The sequence below is a fragment of the Plecotus auritus genome, assembly GCF_963455305.1.
Source record: "Plecotus auritus genome assembly, chromosome: 4".
In the NCBI taxonomy this organism is placed as follows: domain Eukaryota; kingdom Metazoa; phylum Chordata; class Mammalia; order Chiroptera; family Vespertilionidae; genus Plecotus; species Plecotus auritus.
This window is the reverse complement of record NC_137775.1, coordinates 71,259,782-71,280,743: the sequence shown is the minus strand read 5'-3', so window position 1 is coordinate 71,280,743 and position 20,962 is coordinate 71,259,782.

The following is a 20,962-nucleotide window of genomic DNA, read 5'->3' as shown; positions in this document are numbered from 1 at the left end:
CTGTATATTCCACCCCCTGTAAAGCAATGTGAACTCTCTGAAACTTCTGTTTGAATGGAGACTGTCCCCTGTAATTGAAAGAAAGTGATTTGGGGCTTTTACACAGAGATCTATTTGATACAGAATTCACTGTTGTAAAGAGATTGTCACTATAGAGGTCTGAAATCTGTGCCAGGGCAGTGACCAGAAGTCTCTTTATAGAGCAACATGGACGGCCCTTGAAGCAGGTACGTGTCAGCTAAAGAAATGAATGTTGCTCTCAGGACATGTACCAGTGTGGTCATGCTAAAAATAAGATACTACAGCCCTGGCCGGGTGGCTCAGTTGATTGGAGTGTTGTCTTGTACACCAAGGGGTTGCATGTTTGATTCTGGTCGGGGCACATAACTAGGTTGCAGATTTGATCCCTGGTAAATAAAGGTTTGGGAGGCAACCAATCAATGTCTCTCTCTCTCTCTCTCTCTCTCTCTCTCTCTCTCTCTCTCTCTCTCTCTCTCTCTCTCATCAATAAATATGTCCTCAGGGAGGATTTAAAAAAAGATATAACAAATGAGGACTGTCTGATCAAATGACAGCATCATATTTCAAATGACACTTTCTGGTCTACATAAAAAGTAGTACCCTGATTGCCTCATCTGTCAATAGAGATAATACCTACTCCTTAGGGTTGGTGTAAGGATTGAAATTAGATAACATTTCTTAGGTGCTTCAACAGTTCCTGCCACAGAGCAAGCATATTTATTTGTGTTATATACAATCAATATTACTATAATCCAGCACAGTAATTAGTAATAATAATCACATCATCAATTATCATATGCATCACAAAAACAACAGGTCCCACTGATTGAGGGAAGAAAACCAAGGAAGAAAATGATTCTGAGAGTGTGAAGGGAATCAGAGGCAATGTAAATACATTAGAAAGAAAACTAATGTGATTTAGAAGAAAACAAACAATCACAAGTTAAAAGCAAGTATGAAGTTTGGCCTATGGAGGATAAATACCTACCTTCTAAAATTAGTAGCATAAAGTATTTAATGAAACATCCAGGCACTCACTGAGAGGAAGAGCTAAATCATGGAGGTTAGTAAACTCTCAATTGAGGGAACATTATTAAGTGTGCCATTTTCCTGAGCCATTGTCTTGAGGGAAACAAAGTGATTCCTTAATACTTCAAATAGCTCGTGTATGAACCAGTATCTCAACTATTCTAAAATACAAAGCCTCAAAGAAAGTGTGTGAAAACTTATCACAAAGGGTCTAAGTATTCATGTGTTATGCAAACTTACTGGAGGGTGCACACAGACTTTTTAAAAAATGAATCAAGGAAGTCAGGGGTTTCCAAAAAATTCAAGGGTGGAGAACAAAACATGAGCAAATATTTCCTACTGTGCTATTTTCTACCCATGATATAGTCTAATAAACAACTTGTGATCTTAATCTATCTGTATATTTTACAGAACCTTATGCCTTTTAGATTTTGCAAGTGTTCCTTTGAAGTCTGTTCTTGTAGGCCTTCCCACCCACCTTGGTAAACTTTCACACATTGTTGCCTCAACCTCTCAAAACAATATCAATAAAGGATTATAAATTACTACAGGCCCAGGGCACAAAATTTGTGCCCGGGTATGTGTGTGTGTGTGTGTGTCCCTCAGCCCAGCCTGCACCCTCTCCAATCCGGGACCCCTCAAAGGACATCTCTCTCACAATCCAGGACTGCTGGCTCCCAACTGCTCGCCTGCCTGCCTGCCTGATTGCCCCTAACTGCTTCTGCCTGCCAGCCTGATCACCCCCTAACCACTCTCCTGTCAGCCTGATTGATGCCTAAATGCTCCCCTGCCAGCCCGATTGCTGCTAACTGCCCTCCCTTGCCAGCCTGGTCACCCTCAACTACCCTCCCTTGCCAGCCTGGTCACCCCTAACTGCCCTCCCCTGCTGACACGATTGCCACTCACTGCCCTCCCCTGCTGGCCTGGTCACCCCCAACTGCCTTCCCCTGCAGACCTGGTCTCCCCCAACTGCTCTCCCTGCAGGCCTGGTCCCCCCAAACTGCCCTCCCCTGCAGGCCTTGTCCCTCCCAACTGCCTTCCCCTGCTGGCCTGGTTACCCCCAACTGCCCTCCCCTGCAGGCTTGGTCCCCCCCAACTGACCTCCCCTGCAGGCCTTGTCCCTCCCAACTGCCCTCCCCTGCAGGCCTGGTTCCCCCAAACTGCCCTCCCCTGCTGGCCTTGTCCCTCCCAACTGCCCTCCCCTGCAGGCCTGGTTACCCCTAACTACCCTCCCCTGCCAGCCCAGTCACCCCTAACTGCCCTCCCCTGCAGGCCTGGTTCCCCCCAATTGCCCTCCCCTGCAGGCCTGGTCACCCACAACTGTCCTTCCTTGCTGGCCTGGTCACCCCCAACTGCCCTCCCCTTCAGGCCTGGTCCCTCCCAACTGCCCTCCCCTGCTGGCCATCTTGTGGTGGCTATCTTGTGTCCACATGGGGGCGGCCATCTTTGACCACATGGGGGTGGCCATCTTGTGTGTTGGAGTGATGGTCAATTTGCATATTACTTCTTTATTATATAGGATACCAGTTTTCTCAGCTCCCCAAGTCTCTCCTATTATGTATGTGGTTTTATATATTTGGTGGTCTGAGATCCTAGAAAAGCTTTTCCCAGATGCCTCTTTCCCTATTATACGAATGAACCCAAACTTTCCCAGAGAGATTGACAAAACTCTTAAGGACCAGACCTTGATTCTTCAGCTTCATCACCTTTCATATTGATATATCATCAAAGAATTCTTGTTTTCTTCATATAATAAAATTGCATATTTTATGTGAATCCATAGAAATAGTTCAAGATGTAGGTTTCATGAGTCTTGATCAGCCTGAGTACATTCCCATAAGGAGAGAATTGGAAAATCTTGGAATGTAAACAATAGTTCTCCAGACTTTAAAGTCCTGAGTGGAAAATAACACTTGGGGGCACAAATAAGATTTTTCAAGTCTTTCAGTTGATGATCATGATAGTAAATGTGATAGTTAATTTTATATGTCAACTTGGCTGGGCCACAGTCCCAGATATTTCATCAAATATTACACTTGATGTTTCTGTAAGGTTGTTGTTTTTTTTTAGAAGATTAACATTAAAATTGGTAGGTGATCTTTGAGTAAAGCAGATTGCCCTTCATAGTGTGGGTGGACCTCATCCAATAAAACATAACTGACCTCCCCTGAGTAAGGAATTCTGCCAGCAGACAGCCTTTGGACTTGAACTGCAACATCACCTCTTCCCTGGGTCTCCAACCTGCCAGCCTACTTAGCAGATTTTGGACTTGTCAGCCTCCATAATCAAGTTATCTAATTCCTTAAATCTCTCCTCTCTCTCTCTCTCTCTCTCTTTCTCTCTCTCTCTCTCTCTCTGTGTCTCTTTCCATATATATATAATTTTATTGATTCTATTTCTCTGAAGAGCTCTGACTAATAAAGTAAAAGAAAAATTATAATTAATTAAAAATAGAATATGTGTATTTTTGATAAATATGTATGGCATTAGAATGATGGACTTTTGACAAGGGATGAATTGAATTGCACAAAGTAGAGTTAATACATGTTTAATAGGAAATTTGTTGACCTCAATAAGAGAACTCTAAATGGATAAAAGAGAAGAGGGTAATTTATATATATATATAAATGTGTATATATATACATATACACATATATACATATTTTTTATTGTTTTTCTTTTTTAAAAAAATATATTTTTATTGCTTTCAGAGAGGAAGGAAGAGGGCGAGAGAGACAGAAACATCAATGATGAGAGAGAGTCACTGACCAGATGCCTTCTGCATGCCCCCTACTGGGGATCGAGCCTGCAACCTGGGCATGTGCCCTTAGACCAGAATCGAATCTGGGACACTTCAATCCACAGGCTGGCACTCTATCCATTGAGCCAAACCAACTAGGGCAAAAGGATATCTTTTTAAATTGGACAATAGATGAGTGAAGAAACATAGGCAGTGCACTTAACTCATTAACTATAAGTTAAGTGGAATGGGAAGTAAATATTTTCTTTGTTACAGATGACAAAAGTAGAATCAATGGATGAACACTGTATTGGTAGATACATTCAACAATTGAAATGGTCTGCCTCAAAAAAAAAGTGTCATTTGTTTTATGCAACAGCTTTAAAAGCTGTAGGTTATTACTGTTTCTAGTTTTTTTGCTCCTTTTCTGAGAGGAGGTTACTTATCCCTGCTCATTGCCATGAAACTTGCAGGATCTCTCTATGGGTATGGACTTCCCTGACCCATGTTGGGTTAGGCCATATAAAATGCTTTGGTCAATGATTATGAGGGGATGTAATATATTCCAGTGTTTCTCAAACTTCAATGTGCCTATGAATTACTTGACGACCCTGTTAAAATGAAGATTCACATTCAGTAGATCTAGAGGAAACCTGAGATACTGTATTTCTAACAAATTTCCAAGTGATATTGAAGCTGCTGGTCAGCAGGCCAAACTGTGAATAGCAAGATTTTATGCAGCATCTAAGCTTTTAGGTGGCACCATGACTTTTCTGCTTCTCTCTTGGTTTTTCCTTTGCCACAAAGCCAGCATACCCTAAATTTAGACTACCTTTTCAGCCTTGGTCCTGGAATGAGAAAACATGTGCAGCAGAGCCACAGCCACCAATATCCTATATAATAAAGAGTTAATATGCTAATTAGAACAAACAGCAGAACGACCTTCCAGATGAAGCCAGGGCTGCAAGGGGCTGTGAGGACCAGCTAGGGTTGTGAGGGCCGAGCCCCTTGCATGAACTTCATGCATCAGGCCTCTAGTAAATACTAGGTGTACCGGTTAATAATGGTGGATTTTATAATCAAAGAAAACACAATAATTTCAAGAGAAACATCAAAAGTGCTTTATTCAAAGTAATGTCCATTGCTAGCTACACATTTCCCCCATCTTTCAGGTAATTTGTGGATACCGTTCCAATAGAACTTTTCTTGTTCTGAGGCAAATCATTCAGAGACCAAATTTTCCACTTCTTTGTACATTTTCAAGTGCTGCTCAGAAAGTGCGTGTGCCATTGATCAGAACAAGTGGTAATCTGAAGGAGCAAGGTCTGGTGAATACAGCAGGTGGGTTAATACTTCCCAGGCAAGATCTTTTAACATGTCTTTAACTGGTTTTGAAGTGTGTGATGATGCCTCATCATGAAGCAAAATTAATTTGCCATGTCTTCTGGATCATTCTGGTCGTTTTACCATCAAAGTGTGGTTCAAATTGATTATTTGTTGTTGGTAGCAATCAGTATTAATGGTTTCATCTGATTTTAGAAGCTCATAATACATCACACCTTCCTGATCCCACCAAATGCAGAGCATTGTCTTCTTTCCAAAGCGATTTGGCCTTGCAGTTGATGTTGATGGTTGACCTGGATCAAACAATGATTTTGTGCATTTGGGATTCTCAAAATAAATCCACTTTTCATCACCAGTCACAATTCGATGCAAAAAAGACTTTCTTTTGTGCTGTTGAAGCAACATTTTACTGATGACTTTTTGGTTTTCCATTTCTTTCGTTCAGTTGATGTAGCACCCATCTTCCTTCCTTTAAAATCTTTCCATTGCTTGTAAACGATCAGAAATTGTTTGTTGAGCAATGTTTAATCTTTCTGCAAGTTGTTTTTGAGTGTGACCCACATCTTCATCCAATAATGCTTGTAATGGTTGGTTTTCAAACTTTTTCAGTTGACCTGGAGGTTCGTTGTCTTTCACATCGAAATCATCTCTTTTAAAGTGTTTAAACCAGCGTTCACAAGTATCTTGAGATAGCATGTTCACTGAAGTATACGATAACTTTTTCTTCAAAATAAAGTAATGAATTAAAACTTCCCTCAAATGCTCTTTTTTTGGCATGAAATTCGACATTTTTAAGCATAAAAATATCTATGATGTTAACAACTTCAGCAAATTTGACATATGAAGTTTTGAAGCTTGCTGTCAATACAACAAAATAGCATTCATATCAAATCGCATATATATATCAACATGTGTGTAACTCCATCTATTGAAAAAAATCCCCATTATTAACTGGTACACCTAGTAAATATGACATATATGTTTTGGGATTATATATTACTGCAAAGGCTAACTGATGCAAGATTCATCTATGAGGGTTTTCATAGAGGGCATTCCTGGAAAGATAATGAGTATGGGCTTAATTGGTTTCGTGTATCTTTGCAAATCTACATTCTAGGTTGTACTTATGCCAACCATCCATAGATCATAGTTTCAACAGGTTCATGTGTTCCAATAATCAGCAAATTAGTAAAATACTGGGGTTGATTGATAGTTCTCTCTTCAATTCCACATCCTGGTGATAGATCTGTACACCTGAGGGCCTCTTAGCAATTAAAACTTAGCAAAATGTGCTTGGATGGGTAGCAATCATAAAGCCCAATTTGCCAACAACACTGTGGGAAGGACCTTAGGGAAAGATGACTGAGGTTTGGTTAGGAAGAAATACACCCTCTTGTGATTGAATAACACATTATGCCAGTAACTAAAAGTTTGGGATGAGAGATATTCAGGTGTAACCCAAAGAAAAGGAAGATAACAATGGAGACTTCAGGTCAAAAGTGAGAAGTTACCTGTCCTGTGGCAAAACTATGAACTGTGTATTGTTCCAAGAGCCTAGATTTTAGATAAGCAATGTAGGTATGAAGTTGAGATGGTAACTATAGGACTTTACTGGTCCCAAGAGGTTTAGAAGTAATTGCCTTGAGTAAACAGGAAAACTGCCTGAACTGAAGAAAAGCACACCTTCCCCAAGGAAGCCTGAAAAGAAAACTCCTCACATTCAGCTGTTCTAAGCCAGCTGACAGGCACTCATGAGAGAATGACTTGGCAGCACAGAGGAAGAGGTTTTGCCAACTTCATAGTCAAGCCATTGAATTAATGTTGTTTTATCTTAATTAAACTTATTATTATAACCATGCATTAAGTGTAGCTATCTTGTATTTCAATATTCCCAGGAGGAAATGCTAGATGAGGAACTACGCCAGCTCAGCAATATTCTGTGAAATTAATTACATAGCGAAATTTGCTAAATTGTGCTCCTACGTGGGTGCTTTTCTTGTACTTACTCTTTGGATTTTATGGTCACTTAAATTGGTTGGAATAATAGTAACACCTTTTTAAGAAAAATTTCTGAGTAAAGCCTCTAACAAAATCTACTGATAAAATATTTAACACAGTAATAATCAACTCATCTGGTACATGAACTTTAGTAGGTGATCCATTTATCAGAGACTTGTGAAAGCTCCCACTGGCAACAAAAAACATATTGTTAATATTTACCTTGCCAACTCTAGAATTTTGCAACAGATTTATTACATATCTGGCTAAGTAGCAATACTGCTGAGTGATTATTGATCATATATCATAGAAACTGAAAAAAATCCCTTTCATCCTGAAATATAACTATCTGCATTTTTAATGCTCTAGAAGACTGTATCTTTCAAGTGTTTAAGTAAACTGTTAACCCTATTAAGGACGGTTTTCATGTTGCTGTGAACATAAATAACCATACACATGCTTTTAATGAGTGATTTATTTACATTCATTTACCTGTTTCATCATCACAAATATACTTCATATTTCTAGAGCAACTTTCTCTCCCAAAGCTAAAGATGTTTTCTATGTGTCATGTCATGACATAAACTGAGAATGTCTGTGAACTATTTAGCAGTAATCATCATCATCAAACTTTACTTGGAAATCAATAGAGTTATAGAACGATGGTAGTTAAATTAGATGAATACCTTATAATAAATAAAAGCCATCAATTCCCAAATTAATGTTATAATTAGTTCATTTTATTTGCCTTTTTGTTTCTTTGTTTATTTTATTTTTGTTGGTCGGTTTTCTTAATTAGCACTTAGAGAATTAGTTGTGCCATAGCCTTTTCAAGGGAATAGTAAGGAGAACCCTGAGTTTCCTGCACATCCTAGATAATGACTCACCATTCGACTTCGAGCTAAGGTTCACACCAACACAATCTCTACTTGGTCAAGAATACTGCTCCGTAGGAAAAAATAACACTTATTTACTTCTCTAGAGAGCTACAAATTTTAATTAATGTTCCTAGAGAGCTTTTGACCTCTTTGAATGTGTGCTAGCCTTTGTATAATGATCTCTATTTTTGGTTTGGTCATATTTTTAAAATTACCTTTAAAATGACCTCACTGGCAGATATTGCAATAAAATGTTAGGTAGGTTAAAATGAAAAGAAGACTACTCATTTTTAATGTTAGACTCATTACCTTACACATAAGCAAAGGGTGCCCTTTGACCTTCAACAAAGACATAACAGAAACCTAAGAATGCCAACCATTTGAGAAGGGGCTGTGACTATTTCCTTGGCATTTCTGTAAAGTACTGGTCTCTGTGACCTGAATTTTATCATTACCAAACCAGTCACAGCAACAACTGCATTCCAAGGCATTTATAAATGCAGAAAGCAACCGTTAAATGAAATGTCAAAATTTTTACTCTGTAACTAGAATATTAGTGCTTCTGATAAGAATTTAAGAATGGGAACATGTTTCTTATCCCCCAATCCATGTTATGGGCCTTTTTTATGAAGCTAATGCCTCAATATTTAAATCCATAATTTTAAAATGTTGGTTTCCCTGATATTATGCTTTCCTCATCCTTTTTTATTTAATCACAAAGACAGTGTCTGCCTCAATTTTCTTTTTTCTTTAATTTCTTTATTAAGGTATTACATATGTGTCCTTATTCCCCCATTACCTCCCACCTCCCATTCATGACCCCACCCCCTGTTGTCTGTGTCCATTGATTAGGCTTATATGCATGCATATAAGTCCTTTGGTTGATCTCTCCCCCTACCTCCACCCTCCCCTACCTTCCCAGAGGTTTGACATTCTGATTGATGTTTCTCTGTCTCTGGATCTATTTTTGTTCATCAGTTTATGTTGTTCATTATATTCCACAAATGAGTGAGATCATGTGATATTTATCTTTCTCTGCCTGGCTTATTTCACTTAGCATAATGCTCTCCATCTCCATCCATGCTGTTGCAAATGGTAAGAACTCCTTCTTTTTTACTGCAGCGTAGTATTCCATTGTGTAGATGTACCACAGTTTTTTAATCCACTCATCTACTGATGGGCGCTTAGGCTGTTTCCAAATCTTAGCTATGGTAAATTGTGCTGCTATGAACATAAGGGTGCATATATCCTTTCTGATTCGTGTTTCTAGTTTCTTGGGATATATTCCTAGAAGTGGGATCACTGGGTCAAATGGCAGTTCCATTTTTAGTTTTTTGAGGAAACTTTATACTGTTCTCCACAGTGGCTGCACCAGTCTGCATTCCCACCAGCAGTGCATGAGGGTTCCTTTTTCTCTGCATCCTCGCCAGCACTTGTCACTTGCCATTTGTTGATGATAGCCATTCTGACAGGTGTGAGATGGTACCGCATTGTTGTTTTGATTTGCATCTCTCTGATGATTAGTGACTTTGAGCAGGTTTTCATATGTCTCTTGGCCTTCCTTCTGTCTTCTTTCGAAAAGTATCTATTTAGATCAGTTGCCTATTTTTTGATTGGGTTGTTTATCTTCTTTTTGTTAAGCTGCACGAGTTCCCTGTAAATGTTGGAGATTAAACCCTTATTATTTATATCATTGGAAAATATGTTCTCCCATGCAGTGGGCTTTCTTGTTGTTTTATTGATGCTCTCCTTTGCTGTGTAAAAGCTTTTTATTTTGATGTAGTCCCATTTGTTTATTTTCTCTTCAGTTTCCATTTTCCTAGGAGCAGTATCAGCGAAGAAATTGCTTTGGCATATGTCAGAGATTTTTCTGGCTATGGATTCTTCTAGTATTTTTATGGTTTCTCATCATATGTTTAAGTCCTTTATCCATTTTGAGTTTATTTTTGTGTATGGTGTAAGTTGGTGGTCTAGTTTCATTTTTTTGCATGTATCTGTCCAATTTTCCCAACACCATTTGTTGAAGATACTGTCTTGACTCCATTATATTATGTTCATGCCTCCTTTGAGCATAGTGATTTGGGTCGATTTCTGGGTTCTCTGTTCTATTCCATTGATCTATATGTCTGTTCTTGTGCCAGTACCAGGCAGGTTTGAGAACAGTGGCTTTGTAATACAGCTTGAAATCTGGTATTGAGATCTCACCTACTTTGTTCTTCTTTCTCAGGATTGCTGCAGCTATTCGGGGTCTTTTTTTATTCCAGATGAATTTTTGGAGAGTTCTTTCTAGGTCTGTGAAATATGCCGTTGGTATTTTAATGGGGAGTGCATTTAATCTATAGATTGCTTTGGGTAGTATGGACATTTTAATGATGTTGATTCTTCCAATCCATGTAAATGGTATGTTCTTCCATCTGTTTACGTCTTCCTCTATCTCTTTTTTCAGTGTCATGTAGTTTTCCACGTATAGGCCTTTACCTCCTTAGTTAAGTTTATTCCTAGCTATCTTACTTTTTTGGTGTGATGGTAAATGGGATTGATTTTTTAGTCCCTCTTTCTGTACATTCACTATTGGTGTATAGAAATGCCATAGATTTCTTGGCTTTAATTTTGTATCCTGCTGAATTCATTTATTAAGTCTATTAGTTTTTTCATGGAGTCTTTTGGGTTTTTTTATATACAATATCATGTCATCTGCAAATAAGGACAGCTTTACTTCTTCTTTTCCAATTTGGATGCCTTTTATTTCTTTTTCTTGTCTAGTTGCAATGGCTAATACTTCCAGTACTATGTCGAACAGGAGTGGTGAGAGTGGGCATCCCTGTCTTGTTCCTGTTTGCCTCAATTTTCTTTTATCTCTAGACCTCACTCTTATCAACTTTATGTTTTGTTTTCTTAGTTTTTTCCTTACCTCTTCCTAAATAGTATGGAATACAACTATAAACTAATATTATAAATGAGACATAACAGCTTTAATTCTAAATATAGGTATTTACATAACTAATGTAAAAATTAACAGAAAAATAATCCTTACCTATTCCAACTAGATCATATTCACAATTTACTAATCCAATCTGAAAATTGTGTATACCCATAGTTTTCATTATACTTTTCAGAAGTTGTATTTAATTACAAAATATATTAAATATACAAAAAGAAAGAAGACAGTAAGGGAAACATACATGTACTCTTTCCAAAGCAAGAAAATATTAGCATTCTATCAGAATCTCTCAATTTGATTTTGTTGTTCCCTTCTAGAAACAACCACCATTGTGTGGTTCACATGTAGCCTTGCCATCCATGTTTTCACAGACAAGTGTTTTCATAAAGAATACAGAGCAGAGGTCAGCAAATGATAGCCTATGTGCCTGAAATGCCATGGCCTGTTCTGTATGGTCCATGAGTTAGAGCAGGGTTTTGTTTTTGTTATTTTTGTGTGTTGTTTTTAAGGAAAGAGGAGGGTAAGACAATTTTTAAAAATATTGTTTGGGTTCAGGAAAAAGGAACACTCAAGATTTTCTATGGGAGGTATAAATTGGTGGGCAATATTTACAAAAAGTATTTAAAATGTAAATGTAATTCAATCTAAGATTTTCCCTTTTATATCTTTATTGTAAAGAGAGAGTCCGATGTGTTAAAAATGAAGATAAAGGAGGTTGACTGTGGCATTATTTATAATAACAAAAATAACATTCAATAAGAAATCTGTTAAATAATTTTTGATACATTCATATGACAACATACTATGTAGCCATTTAAAACCACTTCAAAAACTAAAACAAATTTTTCTAAGATATTGCTAAATATACATATTTTTGTTTTTTTAAGTATGTTTTTATTGATTTTAGAAAGAGTAAGGGAGAGGAATAGAGAGAAACATTGATGAGAGAGAAACATTGATTGGCTGCCTCCTACATGACCCCACTGGGGATCAAGCCAGCAACCTGGGCATGTGCCCTGACTAGGAATCAAACTGGTGACCTCCTGATTAATGGATTGACGCTCAACCACTGAGCCACACCAACAAGCTTTTAAATTTATTTATTCATTTATTTAATCTTCATCCAAGGTCATATTTTTCATTGATTGAAGACAGAGAGGAAGGGAGAGGGAGAGAGGGAGAGAGATTGCTAAAGTTTTAAGTCACATGTATACTATAATCCCAATTTAAATAAAAATATATATACACTAGAGGCCCTGTGCATGAAATTCGTGCATGGGGGAGGGGAGTCCCTCAGCCCGGCCTGCACCCTCTCTAATCAGGGACCACTCGGGGGATGACCAACTGCTGGTAGTCAGACATACCTCTCGCAATCCGGGACCGTTGGCTCCTAACTGCTCACCTGCCTGCCTGCCTGATCACCCCCTAACTGCCCCCCTGCTGGCCTGGTCACCCCCAACTGCACCCCTCCTGGCCTGGTTGCCCCCCAACAGCCCCCCTGCCGGCCTGCCTGGTTGCCCCCCAACTGCCTCCCTGATGGCTTGGTCACCCCCAACTGCTCCCCTGCTGGCCTGGCTGCCACCCAACTGCCCCCCTGCCAGCCTGGCCACCCCCCAACTGCCCCCCTAGCAGCCTGGTTGCCCCCTAATTGTCTGGAAGGAAGTCAGATGTCTGGAAGATGTCCAGTCATCCAGTCTAATTAGCATATAACCCTTTTATTAGTATAGATAAGAATAATAGTTTTTACTTGTCATGTGCCAGACATATCTGTGTATAAATTTATTTAATCTTCACAACAATCCTATGAAAATATTATTATCATTTTACAGATGGAGATGCCAAAGCACAGGGAAAGTCAATAATTTGTTTAAGATTAGATACCGTGTTTCCCCGAAAATAACACATCCTCCGAAAATAAGACCTACTTACAGGTTTCCTTCTGAGTGAAATATAAGGCATCCCCCGAAAATAAGGCCCCCAGGCTCTGTCTCAGAATGAAAATTAATTTACCGTAAACTGGTCGCTAGGGCCGCCCCGACTGGAGTCTAGCAACCAGTGACGTTACCTGGAGTCCTGACGTCACTGCTGTGTGGAGGCAGAGCAGAGGTCAGAGTGAGCGGTGAGCGCAGGGCGGGAGTGAGGAGGAGACTTTCGCAGATGCGTGTAGAAGAACAGGAGGATTAGAGCGGACGGGACGCGGCGAAGGTGGTGAGTGCTGGTCTGTCACTGGTGACACTACCTGATGCTCACGGCCGCCTTCATGATGACTGAAGGTTCTCAGTCAGTGGCAGACCCTGCTCCAGCCCAGATCCAGGCCCCAGCAAGCCCAGTGACAGTCCCCAGGCAGGCCCCAGGGGGTAAATGTCTGATAAAGGGGTAGGGGGGATGTCTGGTGAAGGTGTTCAGTGGCACAGGGGTGGGGGGAGGGGGATCACTTAAAAGGACACAGGAGGATCAGAGGGGGCAATCAAAATGACACAGGAGTATCAAAAGGGGTTACTAAAATGGTAATCCCTCCTCTGATTCTCCTGTGCCATTTTGATTCCCCCCTCTGATCCCCCTGTGTCATTTTGAGTGATCCCCCTCCCCCCACCTTGATACCCCAATTCCTTTTTTTTTACCCCTAGAAATGAGCGCAAAAAAAAAAAGCTACTCCATGGAGTACAAGAAAGGAATCGTGGAAGACTCTTGGGGCCAAAATCTTACTGCTTTCTGCAAAGAGAAGATGTTGAGTATCCAATTGGTCCGAAAATGGCGAGCAGAGTATGGTAACCTCATTGAACAAGTGGACAAGGGAAATGCTAAAAAGCGCAAGTGTGGATCAGGTCGGCAACCATTATTTTCCGAGCTGGAAGACCTGATCTGTGAATGGGTTGTTGACAGGAGAGCAAAGGCTTTGGTTGTGAATAGGGCTCAGATTTAAGAATTTGCCCTTGCAATGGCACCACAGTTTGACATAGCCCCCGAAGACTTCAAAGCATCACAACACTGGCTGGATAATTTCCTTCAGCAAAGTGAACTGTCTTTAAGAAGATCTACAACATTGTTTAGGTTGGAACATACTCAAGTTATGAAGCGAGCACTTGCATTCAAGTCCTTTATTGAAGATGCAGACTTCTCTAAATACAATCTTTCCAACATGATTGCTATGGATGAAACTGCAGTGTTTATGGGCCAATCATCTCAAACAACAATTGAACAGCGGGGTGCCTCCTTAGCGTACATTCCCTCCACTGCTTACGAAAGTGCACGTGTTTCCTGTATTTTGGCAATTCATCTGGATGGCACTAAAATCCCACCTTTAATCATTTCTAAGGGCAAGAAGGAAAAGATTGAACATGTTTTGGGCGTTTTTATTCTTGAAACTGAAAAAGCCTGGGCCACACAAGCAGTTATAAGGAAGTGGGTCGATTTAATGCTGCCGCTTGTTATGCGAGGGAGCCAAAGAGGTCTGCTAGTCTGGGATGCAGCCAGCACTCACCGTGCTAAAGACATGAAGACATTTCTTCGCGAAAGAAAAATAGATCAGATAATGATTCCCGCAGGAATGACGGCCTATCTCCAGACTCTTGATATTGCAATAAACAAGCTATTCAAAGACAATTTGCACATGGAAATTAATGACTACATTGAAAATAGAATGGAGAGAAATCAGCGTGGAAACTTTGTGAAACCTAAACTGCAAGAAGTTGTGACTTGGGTGAAGAATTCATGGGAGAAAATCACTGACAGTTGCATTGCAAATGCACTCTGAGCAGGCTACCTTGACAAGAAGTACTCATTTAAAGACAGTGCTATTGCTAAACATGAGAGATTTGGTCCACTGATTCTGAAAGAAATGGAGTCACAAGAAATTCATCAGGAAATTCAGGAATTGGATTGTTATGATGATGTTCCAGAAGATGATGATGACATGATTGTCACTGAATAAATGAGTAAATTCTTGATACTGTAGGATTCACAGTTTGTCTGGTTTGTGTTGACAACTACCGTACTACCGTACCGTATACAGGTAATAAATTTCCTTTATTTTCATTTAACAATAAATGTGTACTGTATTCTTCTTCATGGAAAAAATAAGACATCCCCTGAAAATAAGACCTAGCGTGTCTTTGGGGGCAAAAATTAATATAAGACACTGTCTTATTTTTGGGGAAACAGGTAGTAAGTGGCACAGATGGACACACACACATTTATACCAGAAAATAGCACAGTAGTTGTTATTTTCCCACTAAGTGTGGGAGTATGGGTCATTTTTTGGTTTTCATATTTTGCACGTTTTATATTTTCCAAATTTTCCCAAATGACCAGTTATTAATAAATCCAATAAATTATCTATAATAATAAAAGCATAATATGCTAATTAGACCAAACAGCCAAACAACCTTCCAGATGTCATTCCAGATGTCCTTCCGGACAAATCCGTGGTGGCAGGGGCCAAGGCAGAGGTGGTTAGGGGTGATCAGGCAGGCAGGTAGATTGGTTAGGGGCGATCAGGCAGGCAGGCGAGTGAGTGGTTAGAGGCGATCAGCCAGGCAGGCAGGTTTGCAGTTAGGAGCTAGTGGTCCCAGATTGCGAAAGGGTGCAGTCCGGGTTGAGGGATCCCTCCCCACCCCGTGCATGAATTTCATGCACCAGGCCTCTAGTATAACTGTAAAGATGAATACTGTTTATTGTGAGAGCTGAGAGGGGAAAAAAAGCCTATTTATTTTTTATTTTTTAAAATATATTTTATTGATTTTTTTTACAGAGAGGGAGATGGATAGAGAGTTAGAAACATCGATGAGAAAGAAACATTGATCAGCTGCCTCCTGCACACTCCTCACTTGGTATGTGCCCGCAACCAAGGTACATGCCCTTTACTGGAATCGAACCTGGGACTTTTCAGTCCACAGGCTGATGCTCTATCCACTGAGCCAAACCGGTTAGGGAAAAAAAAAAAAGCCTATTTAGTTATATGTAATACAAAGGTGTATTAATCCTCTTCATATATATTTTTGTACCAAATGCTGGAAACTTAGCTTAGCCTTTGCATTGGTTTATATTTTGCTGTGCATATTGTTTTCATGAAAACAAAAAAACAAAAAAATAGTAAGCCATTCCAATGCAGCAGCTTTATTCTCAGTATCAGTTACATTTTATATTAGGGGGATATTTCCCACCCCTTTCACCCTGAAAATAACTGATGCCAGGCTACAGCTCTGTCTGTGTTCACTCGTTACCCTTAGCCAGAAAGCAATAGGGTCTGTAAGGAAAAATATTGCCCCATTAAACAAAGTGTCATCATTGAGAACAATCATTCTTTTTTATTTTTCCTGTGAGGTTATCTTAATAACTCACTCATAACAGTTATCTCCCAGGAAACATCTAGTTTCATAGAGCAGGACTGTTAAACAATATGAATTGGGTACAAATAGTACAGGATGAATGTTTCCAACCGTGAAGGGCCCGTATTTATTAAAAATCTATATGAGGCAAAGACCACTGCAAGCTGCTACCTACTGTTGGTAGAGAACTAATTTATTCTCACTTTTTCAGGGATCATGTGTAGCTTGTTACATCTGAAGCTATCTTTCATCACACCAAAGGCAGCAAGGTAAAACCAAATTGGCAAACCCAAATCTGATTTATGAGACCAAAGATTTGTGAGAAATAATGAGTAACTGGCATTTTAGATCATCATCATTTTAATATCACTGGACTTATAACGTTTTAATGAAGTGAGGGAATTCATTTCATCGCTTTTCCTCCAACACGGGATTAGCGGAAAATTTTCCAAAAAAAGTTAAAATTAAATATTTGCAAAATATAGATTTTTGTTGCTTTGGAGACTCCACATTCATACATATGCATAGGTGCCCACAGGATGAATCTCTAGCTAAAATGACCTAGGTCCAAAACTATATTCTTGTTGTTGTATTTATTGCTTTATGCTCAATTGGCATTTATTTATAATACAGACTTGACTGACAGAATTATCATTGAGGTCAAACATAAATTTGAATTGTTCAGTGCAAGGCAAAAAGAAAATGCTATTGGGAACATTTACCAAAACTTGGCATGTGACAACTCCAAGCATAGGGCTCAGTGCATAATGTTTGAAATAATGTGTACTGGAAACCAGTACTTTTAAGCTCACTATATTTTATTTTTTTAATCCAATGCTAGTTTTTCATTGATGATTGCTTTCCAAGAAAGAAATGAAGATCATACAAATGAAAATAAATATCTAGTTGCTTAGCAATCACCTGATTTGGGGTGGTTACTATATTTTCCTAAGTAGAATTACAGTTCATTTTCTTTTAGATATTAGGATTAAGATCTTATTTACTTATCATAGTGTATTAGTTACCTGTTGCTGTGTAACTAATTGCCCCAAAATTTAATGGCTTAAAAGAACAAGATATATTATTGTACAATTTCTGTAGGTACTTTCACTACCTGTCCTGCTTTAGGGTCTCTCACAGGCTGTAATCAAGGTGTTACCAGGCTGCAGTCACTTCAGAGCCCGCCTGGGGAAGAATCCATTTTCAAACTCAATTATGTGGTTGATGGCAGGAGTTAATTCCTTGCTAGCTGTTGGCCAGAGGCCACCCTGTTTCTTGACACATGAGCCTTTTCTCCATGGTAGCTTGCTTCGTCAAAGTGAAAAAGTCAAGAATGAAAGAGAGAATCTTTTAACAATATAAAGCATCCTACCAAGACAGAAGTCAGAATCTTTGATAACTTAATCATGGAAGTGATATCCCATTACTTTCAATGTACTCTCTGTTTTAGAAACATGATGTTAGTTGGTCCAACCCAGACTCAAGTGGAAGGGGTTATACAAAGGCATGAATTCCATCTTAGAAGTCTGCATGCCACACACAATTAAAATTGTGAATTAAAACATGCTTACATTGAGAAGTATTATAAACTAAATTCTTATTTCTTTTATTTACATTTTAAAGTAAGTTTCACCAAAGTTTACAATAATTCCAAGGTATTAAACACACTCACACAGAGGGGACAGGAAGCGGGGTGGGGAGATCAAGGTCAACTTGGAATTTAGAGTTCCAAGATAAAGAGCAGAATGGCACTTCTTAAAAAAAATCTTTTTTGAGGGGGAAGACGGTGGCATAGGTAAGTGCCTGTACTCGCTGCCTCCCACAACCACATCAAAATTACAACTAAAATACAGAATAACCATCATCCAGAACTATAGGAAAGCTAGCTGAAAGGAATTCCTACAACTGAGACTGGTAGGAGGTATGGAGGCGCCAGCACCCACGTGTGCTCTTTTTTAATCAGGAGGGAGAACATCTCTGCAGAGGCCGTCCAGAGGAGCAAGGGGTCCCAGCCCCACACAAGACCCCCAGCCCAGTTTCCCAGAGCTGGGAAAAGAATTTCTCAGAATTACTGAGTGTAAAAAAAAAAAAAAAAAGAATTACTGAGTGTAAAAACTAGTGCGAGTGGGGCTCAGTGACACAGAGGCTGCTGGAGACCCAGCTGTTCCTCTTAAAAGGCCGTCACCATAAACTGAACTTACAAGGTCCTGTTTCCTCTGAGCTCCAGCACCAGGGCAAGGCTCAGGGGAACACAGACACATATGAGGAGGAACTGGATTGTCTGGCATCAGGGCAGGAACATTGGGGCAGCTTTCTCCCACACAGAGGTGCTCACAGGGTTCATTGTTCCTATGCTGTGACCTCCTTGGTCTCAGGGCTGACTGGCAGCCATTTAGGTGATTCCCTAAGACCCCACTTCATCCAATTTACAACTCCACCCAAATTGTGTGTAGTGGCTTTTTTGTGTGAATGGCCTGTCCTTGCTCAGGCTAAAAACCTGTCAAACAAGCTGAAGCTGGGTCAGGAAGCCCCTAACCTATCAATAAAGGGCCCAAGACCCAGCATCAGCACCAGCTTGCCTTGCTTCATAGCTGAGCCTCATCTGGGCAATTCAAACCTGATACAAAGAGGAGGAATCTGCAGATCTCTCTGTAGCTCCTGCCAGGTGGCCCCAGGCAATGGATAACTTTGCATTTTCCTGGAGACCCAAGAGCCAGTGTACCCAGTGGTCAGTGTCAGACCATACCAGATTATAACTCTACACATCCATAAGCGACACACTGAAGGGCAGACTCAGTGAATACCAAAGCACCACTGAAGCAAGTCCTGCTCCATAGAGGTGACTCTTGCACAGCAAGAGACCCTCAACTGTAGTTGCAGCTGGTCCTCACAGCCAATTAGCCTGGAGGTCAATTCCTCCCAGTGACACCAACAGCAATCAAGTCTCAACTACAATAAGACTGTGCTCACAGCCCAATACTTACATTGAGAAGTATTACAAACTAAGGGGTGAACCTAGATCTCCCAGCTCAGATGACTGGGGAGGCTGAGCCACTGGGGCCTATAGAACACATACTACATAAGGCCACTCTACCAACTCAAGGAAACATTGCCACTCTACCCAATACATAGAAACAAACACAGGGAAGCAACCAAAATGTAGAGACAAAGAAACATGTCACAAATGAAAGAAATGGAAGAAAGAAAACTACTGGATATAGAGATCAAAACACAGTTATAAGGTTACTCAAGAATCTTCTAGAAATCTCAAAAAAAAAAAAATGGAAAAGAACCAGTCAGAAATTAAGCATACTCTGATTGAAATGAAGAATAATATATAGGGATTCAACAGTAGAGAATTTTGAGAATCAAATCAACAATTTGAAATATGAGGAAGCAAAAAACATCCAATCAGAAGAGCAAAAAGTAAAAGGAATCCAAAAATATGAAAATAGTGTAAGGATCCTCTGGGATAACTTCAAGTGTACCAACATTTGCATTATGGAATAGCCAGAAGGAGAGAGAGCAAGATACTGAAAACCTATTTTCAGAAATAATGACAGAAAACTTCCCCCACCTGGTGAAAGAAATAGACTTACAAGTTCAGGAACACAGAGAGTCCCAAACAAGAAGAACCCAAAGAGGCCCACACCAAGACACATCATAATTAAAATGCCAAGGGCTAAAGACAAAGAGAGAATCTTAAAAGCAGCAAGAGAAAAGCAGTTAGTTTCCTACAAGGGAATGCCCATAGGACTGTCAGCTGATTTCTCAACAGAAATTATGTAGGCCAGAAGGGAGTGGCAAGAAATATTCAAAGTGATGGGTAGCAAGGACCTACAACCAAGATCACTCTACCCAGCAAAGCTATCATTTAGAATTGAAGGTCAGATAAAGAGTTTCACAGATAAGAAAAAAGCTAAATGAGTTCATCACCACCCAACCAGTATTATATGAAATGTAGGGTATTCTTTAAGAAGAGGAAGAAGAAAAAAATAAAAATATGAACAACAAAATGGCAACAAATACATACCTATCAACAATTGAATCTAAAAATCAAAATAAACAAATAAGAAATCTAATGAACAGAATCAGCTGGTGAATAAAGTAGAATCAGAGGCATGGAAATGGAACAAACTCAGAGGGAAGGGGGGTCTCAGGAGGAAGGGGGTTACGGGGGTGGGAAGAGATTAAACAAAGATCTTATGTGCATATATGCGTTACCTATGGACACAGACAATAGAGTGGTGAAGGCCTGGGATGGGGTGGAAACCAGGTCGAGGGGGACAATGGGGGGAAAAGAGAGGTAATCTCAACAATAAAAAATTTTTAAAAATCTTTTTTAAGCAACACACTTAGGAAAATGATAAAAGCCACTTGACTTTCATAACTGCTTCCCTCTACTCAGCAAGGTGGATTCATCAGCTAGTTCAGGGGTCATAAACAGACTAGATTGATACCCACTGTTTCTCCATGTAACTGCTCCCCCAATTCTGAAACACTTCACATTCCCAAGATGGACATTAGGTGAGAGAGTATGTGGGTCAGAGTCTCTGTAACAGATCCTGAAGGAATTCCACCTTTTCTCCAGGTGGGAGGAACACGCTCCTTATCTATCACCACCCCCCCCCCCAATCTATTGTTTATAGCAAAATTTGATAACCTTTCTTTCAATAGATATTGA